The sequence below is a fragment of the Mus caroli genome, chromosome 16 (assembly GCF_900094665.2).
Source record: "Mus caroli chromosome 16, CAROLI_EIJ_v1.1, whole genome shotgun sequence".
Taxonomy (NCBI): domain Eukaryota; kingdom Metazoa; phylum Chordata; class Mammalia; order Rodentia; family Muridae; genus Mus; species Mus caroli.
The window spans coordinates 71,348,886-71,358,836 of record NC_034585.1 but is presented as its reverse complement, the minus strand read 5'-3'; the positions used below and the strand labels follow the sequence as shown (position 1 = coordinate 71,358,836).

General features: G+C 41.7%; 1 non-coding gene across 1 annotated transcript; it reads left to right on the top strand.

Annotated features, from left to right (window-relative positions):
• Window positions 1–1,402: 1,402 nt before the first annotated feature.
• On the top strand, window positions 1,403–1,533 carry LOC115029638. Its single transcript, XR_003835203.1, has one exon. It is a non-coding gene; the product is annotated as a small nucleolar RNA SNORA17 (small nucleolar RNA).
• The last annotated feature ends 8,418 nt before the right edge of the window (window positions 1,534–9,951 follow it).

The window sequence follows — 9,951 nt, the reverse complement described above, 5'->3', positions numbered from 1 at the left end:
TTTAATGCACCCAGCTGACTTTGCCTGAGGTCATAGACCAAAGACCACAAGACCTCTCCCAAGAAAATTGTCTTAAATTAGGCAGGGACTTTCCATTCTTCAGCATTCTTATCTTTTGGAGGCTTTTAGAGACACACCAAAATTGCATCTCTTTAGGACACACCTAACAACTGAAATATCTATTTAAGCTTCTACATTTTGCTAACAATAAGGTTTTCTACATACAATAACAAAGTATTCTCTAACAACAATGGAAACAAACTCTTACAGAGCCATTGGACTTTAGAAATACAAAATTATGTGCTATTTTGGTAAGTCATGGAGATAACTCAGACTCAATTTTTTTTAATTTTAAAATTTGTTTTCTACATCCAATAATAAAGCATAACTGTTCATTATTTTTCCCTTCTGTTCATTATTATTACCATGTTTCATATATTTTGTCATAGTCATTTTGAGAATTAGCTAAAGCAAGGACTTGTAGGAGGAACAGCATGGACACCACTGCATAAATGGGATGTGTGGCAGGGAGGCACAGCCGCAAAGGCACCTCCTGCAGGAGGACCTAATTGAGGACTGCCTGATAGACCAAGGCTTGCTGACACAAACAATGCCAGCCAATCGGGAACTGCTGTTTAGAAGAGATGCTTTCTTGGGACCAATGGGGCTTCAGTATTAATGGAGCTTACAGCAGAGTTCAGCCGAGCTTGCCTAAGCATTTTTCACTTGCTCCCAGAACCTGTGTGCCACCTCATCTCCAATCCCCAAGGGTAGGTAGGGTCAGGCAGCAGGTCACCATTACTGTCATCAGCATCTTTACAGTCACCATCTCCATCATTATTTTAAGCCTTACAGCCTCTCCATCTCCTCAGGGCACTACAAGCTTAGTAACTATGGAGAACAGAAAAGTTTTCCTCATCACTTTGGGGACCGAGAAGCTGAACACAGTGACAGTAGGGTCTATGTATGGTCATGGTGTGCTTTTCGGGTCTGCGGATGGACAGCTTCTTGCTACACCACCCATCACATGGAAAGAGAGGTGACTTAGCCCCTTTGGGTCTCTTTGTAATGATATCAATCTCATTTGTGAAGGATTTGGTTATGAAGGACCGAATCACCTCCTAAAGGGCTTCCTTTCACATACAATTACACTGAGGTTTTAGCATGTGGGGTTTGGGGAGGTGCAATGACTGTAGTTAGTGTTATAGGATCTGAGGTAAGAGAGCAGCAGAGAATATGGAGTGGGTGACCAGCCATGTAGTAGATCACAGCAGAAGAACCCACATCGCCTGTTAGAAAAGCTTGGGGTTCTACAGTAGAACAGATGGCTGGGAATCTGCTGGCATTTCCTAACAATAGAGTCATGGGTAATATAGTCATAATTTTAAAATCATCAGCTTTCTCTGACCTAGAGACTTTGCAGGTGTGGCTACTGTGTCATGTGTGCCTCAGTAGGTGGCAGAGGGAAGAGAAGCTATATCTACGCTCAGCGTTCTGACCTGTGAACAACTGAAGGAATAGTACTCTAACCTTCCCTGATATAAGTGGGCCTGTGGCACCATTAGTCTAGTGCTAGGGTGCCTGGATAGGGAGATGGCCTGAGAGAACCACCAGGCCAGCATTGCACAGGCCCTGGTGGGCTCCCAGAGCAGGGAGTGAGCTCATGAGAGACAGCTCTTGCCTGGAACCGTTCATCCGGGACCAGACTAGGGCCCAGATCAGGGACCTAGGCAGTGAGCTAGTCTGAGATGACACTTGGCCCAATGCTGCACAGGTCTAGGTGAGAAGACCATGCCCCAAATGACCCCTGCCTGGTGCCATAATGAACAGGAAGGGCATAGCACTCCTGTGACCACCATTGAGACAACCCCAGACACTCAGAGACCCCAGGTGCCACTAAGAGGAGCGAGTAAATGGTAGAGATGTTAGAGAAAGAGAAACAGAAGGATGTGGGTGCAGTGAAGAGAGGCAGAACTGGAGACTTTTGGGTAGTGAGGAACAGCCTGATATGAATCGTCAGTGATACCGCCTGGCATTATGGGAGAGTCCTGGCTTGTGCTGGTACCAAGGACAACATGTAGGTCCATAGCCCTGCAATAGCAGGGGTCAGTTACCTTTAAAGGCCAGACACATATTCCTGGTCTGGGCTGCTACCTGGGGACATGTTGATGTCTGAGAACTGTGCAGAACTGACCCCACTCCATACCTGGGAGTCCTTAGAGAGCTAGCTCTGAGTGCATACGAACAGGAAAACTGACCTCATCCTTAGCCAGCTGCAGTACTCCAGAGAGCAGAGCCCGAATCTTGCCCGGGCAGCATAGTAGAACTGACCCTGGTGGTGAGGACCTGGCTGAGCCACACCCAAGGGCATGAGCGTGGTCTTGGGAAGACTTTCCAGGCTTTAGAATGTCCTAGGAAATGCAGGAGGAACTTGTCCGGACACACATTGCTCTTTCTCTTTAGTGACTTTCTCTATGGAGGTTTTCGCCTTACAAGGATCTGAACTTTTCGACATAGCAAACTGGAAGGATGCTTTATGGACGCATTTAAACAAGCCACTAGTATGCTCTCAACAGCATTCTATCGCTGGAATCTATCTTCAGAAGGCTCTGGGTCTGTATCTAAGGCTTTAAAATCTCTTTGGAATTTAGGATCCAGTTTTCTTTTATGTGCAAAAGAAGAGTGATCAAACCTATCAATTTTTAAATAGAATCTGTTGATGAGGTCACAGTAAGTTATCTTTGTCATATACAACAAGTTTTGGTAAAAAAAAAACCAATATTTTATATTAACTTTTAGTGAAAATAATATACATTGTATACATATATGTATATGTACATATTCATAATCATGGTTTGTGAGTATAATCATAGTTGGCTGGGCTTGGAAACATTTATTAGAATTATGTATGCTTTTCTTTCAGAGCAGAGAAGTTGAGGCATATTTGCGCCGTCCTGATACAACTCAGTTCACTTTTCCTCTTCGGTCATCTTTTTAACATGCAGACTTCATCCTTGCTGTGTAGTTGATTCTAGGCACCTGATACATGACAAGCGAGCCACAACCCCCAATGGCTATTTTCAGGACCACCATAGCACTTCCCATATCTATTTATCCTATGTTTTAGAGTTCAACTTAAAGACTTACATAATTACACCAAGGGAGTAATAACTTGCTTTTATATTTCCTTAAGCTGTGAATGGCTTGAGAATGGCGGCGAGGGAGAGAATCGTCTCCATTTGAAGAATGATGCTTCTGTCTCTTTTAGCTTGTTAACCACATGCAGTGGCTGATATTATTGTTCCCAAAGGTGTGCTCTTCACACAAGGCATGCATCTATCCCCTTTGCCATATGAATGCCAGTGCCTTCCACTAGCAGTAATGGACTCCCCATGCCATGTGATTTGATCTGTGCAATAGGATGTAAATCACGAGTCATACACCATTGTCTAATAGAGAAGAATTCTCCATCAGCTTGAGCCCCGACGGTACATGCAGTAGGAATAAGCAAAAGTTTCAGCAACTATCATATCTGTGAGAGGAAAAAAAAACCATGTATGCTGGTTCAAATGTAAGAGTTCTGAAGTTGCTTGTGTGCATAATCAAGCATAGAGTATCAGTGAGTTGTGGAAGGCTCATGTGCTGCTGTAGACTGTGCAGACAACTGTGAAGGCTGCCAATCATAAGATGTCTCCTTGCGTCGCCTATAAAGAGCTAGCTGCTGTCTCCATCCATCATTCCATATGATATAAAGTAACAAGCACTAATACATTCAACTGTCAAGGATATTCATGGATGTACATTTTCCATTACTCTATAAAAGATATATATATATATATATATATATATATATATATATATATATATATATTTGTGTTGTGACCCCACGGGGTTTAGCCAGCAGAGGGCACTGCGTGTCTTTACTGCTTCTTAGGTTTCATGACTCCAGCTGCAATGTGACCAGCTCCTTTGGCTGTGACTTCTTGTGTTTGTCTTCATTTATATTGATGGGGCAGTTGGGAGATGCTTCCAGAAGCCTCAACAACATCGTGGTGATGCTGAATTTGTAGAGGAATCATCTCACCATAACGCTTGAGAACGGCTGCTCTCTACTGCTTGCTAGATAAATAAAAGTTACCAGAAAAAGATAATGTTTCATAGAAAATAAGTAAATAAGGCTGTTAGAACTTGTAGTGTTATTCAAATATTGAGGGTTATTTTTTTTTTCAAGAGGATTGCTAGTATGTTGCGGTCCAATTTTCATTCTTAGTTAAGATTTTTTTGCTTATTATTTTAATTTATGTTACATATGTGTTTCTGTAGGAGTGCATGTCAAGTGTGTAAAGCTGAAAGAAGACAGAAAAAGATAACCTGGAGGTGAAGTTTCGGGTAGTTATGAGACTATGTGCTGGAACCCAAATAAAGTCCTTTGGAAGATCAGCAAACTTTCCTAACTATTGAGCTTTCTCTTCAGTGCCAGAGTTTTCATTCTGAGAGACAATTTAACTAGGTTTTCTCTTGGGACATGAGGCAAACCTGCTTGGCTCCCAAGACTCAGTTTAGCGTTGATGTTTTTCTCTGGAAAATGCTTACACCTGTACAATATGAGCTCAGAAGTAAGTAGGCTTAGCCACGGTCTATTCACTGTAATTTGCACCTGGATTCTAGGATAGCTTGACCTTTGGTCTGAAGATTATGTTCTATTATTCACTTCATTTTTATAGATGAATATGATGCTCTATTTTTAGGCACTTTCAGTTTTATATGAAATAGAATAACACTCCCTACATTTAAAAGTGTTTCACACATATAGGCACCTAAACTTTATAATGATGAATTGGTGGTTAGAATTCATCCTCTATAGAAATGCAGAAATCATAGGGAACTATTCCTTGCAGGTATATTTTAAATCAAATATGGAAACTCAAAACATGATGATGTCACTCCTTTTCATTGTATAACACCTGTTTTGCTTATTACACTTTGAAAAAAAGAATCACCATTAGGGAGGAAGTAGGGACACATATTGATATACCTGGCTTCACCTCTTACTGGTTGGTTGTATTGCTCTGCACGAGGTATCAAATATCTATAAAACTAAAATCTCTCTTCTGGAACCTTGATATAACCACCTAACTCATGAAATTATCAGTATAAGTTTATTGAGGTTGCATGTATGAAGGCCTCATCACAGCGTCTGCCACACTGTGAGTCAAGTGTTATTCAAGAGTTATTTTGATGAGCTTCCATGTTCAGTGAGGGAAATCTATAAACTTAGACAAAAGTCATTCCTGCTCTACAGCATCCCAATATGAGTGAGTGTTCTGCTAACTGTGATGTGTAACTGTGATGGGTACAGTAGAAGGGCTTCTGGGCTCTATGTTAGGAAGCTTCACTTTTTCATGACTACTACTTTTTAATTTTTGCAAACACATCTATTCTCTTCCCTGGTGACTTGTGGGAGAGGAGCCTGTGCTGAAAGTCCTTTATAAGGATACCAAAGCTTCTGACATGGTGCCCATGAGGGTCAGGGGCAGTACAGGACAGGCTGTTCTCCTGAGCTTTGCATACAGCTTGTTGAATGGCATTCTGTCTTGTGATGATCAGTTTGATTTGTCAACCTAACAGGTTCTTTAAGCACATATAGGCACCTAACAGGTTCTTTAAGCATCCAGGAGATGGGCTCCTGGGAAGTCCTGTGGGGAGAATTATCTTGATTGCCTTCTGGACATGTGAACCATTTTAACTGTGGGCAACAACCTTCCCTAGGCAGGGGATCCTGGACTCTAAGCATCAGACTCCTCCTCCTTTGCTCCTCATACTTCCTGATTCAGGATCCTCCATGTTCCTACTGCTGTGATGTTCCTGCCATGATGCACTGTAACCTGTGGGACTATGCGTCACATGAGCCCCCTCCTACTTTAGACTGCTTTTGTCAGGTTTATTTTGTCATAGCAACAGGAAAAGAAACCAAGATGTGCCCAAATTCATAGTGGGAGTCTTACCCCTCTCTCCTAGGAATTCAGTAGGTTACTATATTTGAATATAGAACTCCCAAAGAAGAAACTAAAGGAAAATGAAGTTATTTGGAGTGGGCCACAATTTCATAGGATTAGTGTTCTTATAGGAAATTAGCATATAGACTGGCACTGTGGGAGTGCCTGGAAGACAAAGAAAAATGACTATCTATACAACAAGCAGTTAGACCTGCAGAAATAAACAATAACCAATGAGTTCCCAGTTCCTTCTTCATAAACTATCAGCATCCAGCACCACGAGAAGTGCATTCGTACCGTTTAAACTGACACACAAACCCAACTTGCCAGTTTCACAGCTCGAAGTACAGACGGACAACTTTACTCCCTGGCTCTTTCTCAGCATGACTTCTGTAAGTGACTGGGGACAGTTATATGTCCTGTGTTTATAAATGTAGGAGGAATTGCCTTTATATTGCTCCTTTATAAAAAAATAATTAAATGCATCAGTTTTATGTACTAGACTGAGCACACACCCGGAAAAGTCTATTTTCTGGCAGGTGCTATGGTCTGATAATATGTTATATTCCCCCAAAATATGGCCCTGTGGCTCTTGTCTGGACAGTTCACAATCATTTTCCTTACACAGAAAGACTCTTCTGAAACCGGGAAACAAAGAAAGCAGGTTCTTTCTAGGTTTCAGAACAGCCACGTGGCTGTAAGGTGTTGCACCTAACTCAATGAAGACGGTGTGCGTGCCCTCAAGACAAATGGGCTCAGGGGTGCTTGCTTTTAGAAAGCTGTGAGAATAGTTTAGATCTTCTGCTGGTTACAAAAGTGAACTTACTAGTGAAGAACTTGTGTTCTGAATGCTAAATCACCAATGACTTCTGCTGTTAAAGGGCACAAGCTCACTTCCAACATGTAATGAGCACAGCAGCAATTTCACTTCAAACTCAGTACTTGTTTGCTGTTACAGATACCAAATTGCTGCAAAGACAAAGTTTACAATAATATCAAACCTGCTACCTTATAACCCTTGGTCCACATGCAGGACCAGAGTAGCTCAGCCAGGAACTCCTCACTCAGAAATTGCTCCTTAAAGCTCTCCAGATACAACGACCAGTGAAAAGATACCTGCCAAGCTGGGCCCTTCCTTTCTGGAGAGTCTAGAGCAGTGGTTCTCCAACTATGGGCTGTGACCTTTTGGGAGGTCAAACCACCCTTTCCCAGAGGTAATATAAGATATCCTGCTTATCATATAGTTACATGACAATTCATAGCAGTGGCAGAATTATGTTTTTAAAGTAGCAGTGAAGTAATTCTATGGCTGGAGGTCACCATAACATGAGGAACTCTACTAAAGGGTTGCAGCATTAGGAATCCCGAGAACCACCGGTGTAGAGAGTTTGCTTCCTAGACACTAGTTGGTTTCAGAATCCAGTTTCTTGAAGTCAAAGGACATCCTGGATCTCTGGTTCTCATGATAGTCAAGCAAACAACAGGAGGTCAAGCCCTTTGATGCCTTAAATCTCCAGTTTTCTTCTCTTCTAGCCAGAGGATGAACACTGACCTTACAGGGTCATATGCCTAGTGATAGCTGTGTGGATAATCCCTCAACTTTAAAGTCAGTGGTAGTAACCTTATTTACAACGGTAGTGATTGCTGTCATGAAAGTAAATGTATTCCTGGAACTCAATAGAGACAGCAAGTACAGGACCTGAATTCTGCCCTTTACGTGACCTTAAATGACATTCTCTTGATTGACTTACAGGCATTCTTATTTCATTCTGGAATAGTTATAAACATGTAGAAATGTTCCAATAATGATATTTGGCTTCCAGAGAAGACCTTACTAATTGTTTATGATAAAAAAAACCTTTATTTTTCCTTGTGATTTAGAAACTCAGGCTTACTTCAAATTGTTGGTACCAACAGGCAACTCCCATGGTGATGTCTCAACTTCTTTCCTCTCAGGTTTACTTGCGTTGGTCACAAACTGGGGCAGTTTAATGATTCCCAGGTATGGAAGGGGTAGAAGATAATAAGCTAATGATATTAGGGACAATGGTCCATTAGGGCAATGGTTTTAAAAACCTGTAGTTAAAACTGGAAACTTTCAGGGGAAAAGGTAGCATTAGTGAAACGGGTTCTTTTACCTTTTCCAGTGATGTCCTAGTGGAGGTGTAACCCCTGATTGGTTCTCTTTAGTAGAGATTTGAACATGCTCTTCTCTTCTCAGGATCAAGTGAGAACATGCAGGCAAATAGAGTTCTCACCACTTTGAGGATTCTGCATGGCATCCTTCAAAGGACAGGGAATCCTGCTCTTCCCTAAACGCCCACAGCGTGCCTGTTGGGAATGAGTACTGAAGGAGATGGGTGAGGCAAAATAAGCTTCACAGAGAGAATTTCTAGTGTCTACATCCATTGTCAATATACATCTATAGGCACATATGTGCACAGGTATTAATAAATCAAGAGTGACAGGTAACAGCAAGCAGTCTGTGGCAAAAAAACAAAAACAAAAAAAACAAAAAAACAAATACACCTAGGACTAATGGTATGTTAATATTCAATTAAGCTGCGGTCTAGGCTTAGTTGCCTGAGGAAGTTCATGACAGAATAGGGAGATAGATCTGCATCCTGTACAGGACAAATCACTTTAATACAGTGGTAACAACGGAAACAAATGACTACAAACTGCAGTCAAACACCTGGGTTTACCTCTGATCCAAATAATCTGTGGGTCCTACAACTCCTTAACGCCTTCAAATTTTCCAACATGCATTCTCTTCCTCTTTCTCTTCCATTTCATTCATGGTGTGTGTGTGTGTGTGTGTGTGTGTGTGTGTGTGTGTGAGAGAGAGAGAGAGAGAGAGAGAGAGAGAGAGAGAGAATAAGGATGCTTCCTTAGCAGCTTAGAAGCTGCAAACAACACACCAAACATCCCAGGGGGAGCCAGACGCTAATTAGTGGTAGAAAGAACAAGATTTAGATTACTGCCGTGGACCCCAGAACCAAACTAAGACTCACACGCCACCTTAGAGATTGACTGACCATCCAGGGAAATGGAATTTTAAGTACAGACAGTTTCCAATCCACATATAAGAGCATGTGGGTTTAGGTTGTGAAGCAGACTGTCCTGGAGCAGACGATGTGGTAGAATTCCTAATTATCTCAGAGGCTCACTCCAGTGTGAAGGTTGCGATGTTTGGACCATCTCTTTCTTATCTTTAAAGAATGATGCAAGACAAATGTGATTTGAAAGGACAAACTATGCCTTGGATTTGTAGGATTCTGTCAAGACGAAGGACATCTGTGTTCTCATTCCCAGCTACCTGAGCTATTCACACCTGGTCCTAAGAAGGAAGAAAAAGTTGAGCTGGGTGCCCGAGACGATGAGTAACACTAATCAGTCTGGAACACTGGGATGCAGAGGCATTGTGACAGGCTGGAAGGCTGAGTGGATCTTGTAACAAAACCCCACTTTTACTTACCATCCTGCTACAAGAATCTAACTATATTGGCCAGTCAGTGATGCACAAACCAGCCACGGGCACTCAGAAATTTCTCATAAGCCAAACAGCAATCTTTTGTCAAGTTTACTTCAGTATGAAAACTTGTCTTCCTTGGACATGAACAAAGCTTCACCAGGGTACGGTCAGAATCTGCGATACTTCTTTCAAGCTAAGAGGTAATTTCTCCCAACTTTGTGAAAGCCACCACAGCCATTTGATTTCAGTTTATGCAAAGTCCTTTGGGCGGAAATAAATGAGATGTTTTAACAAGGCAATTTCTTGCAGAAAAGTAGGGGCATAACAAATAACAGAACAATTGACTCCAGGAATAACTTTCTTGCTTTTCCTTATTCCAGATTGGCTCATTTATTTTCAGTCCTTAAGAAGAGTAAGGTACATTGAGCATGAATCTAATTAAAGTCCTGTCACAAGTGTCATAGTAATTTAGACCTGCTT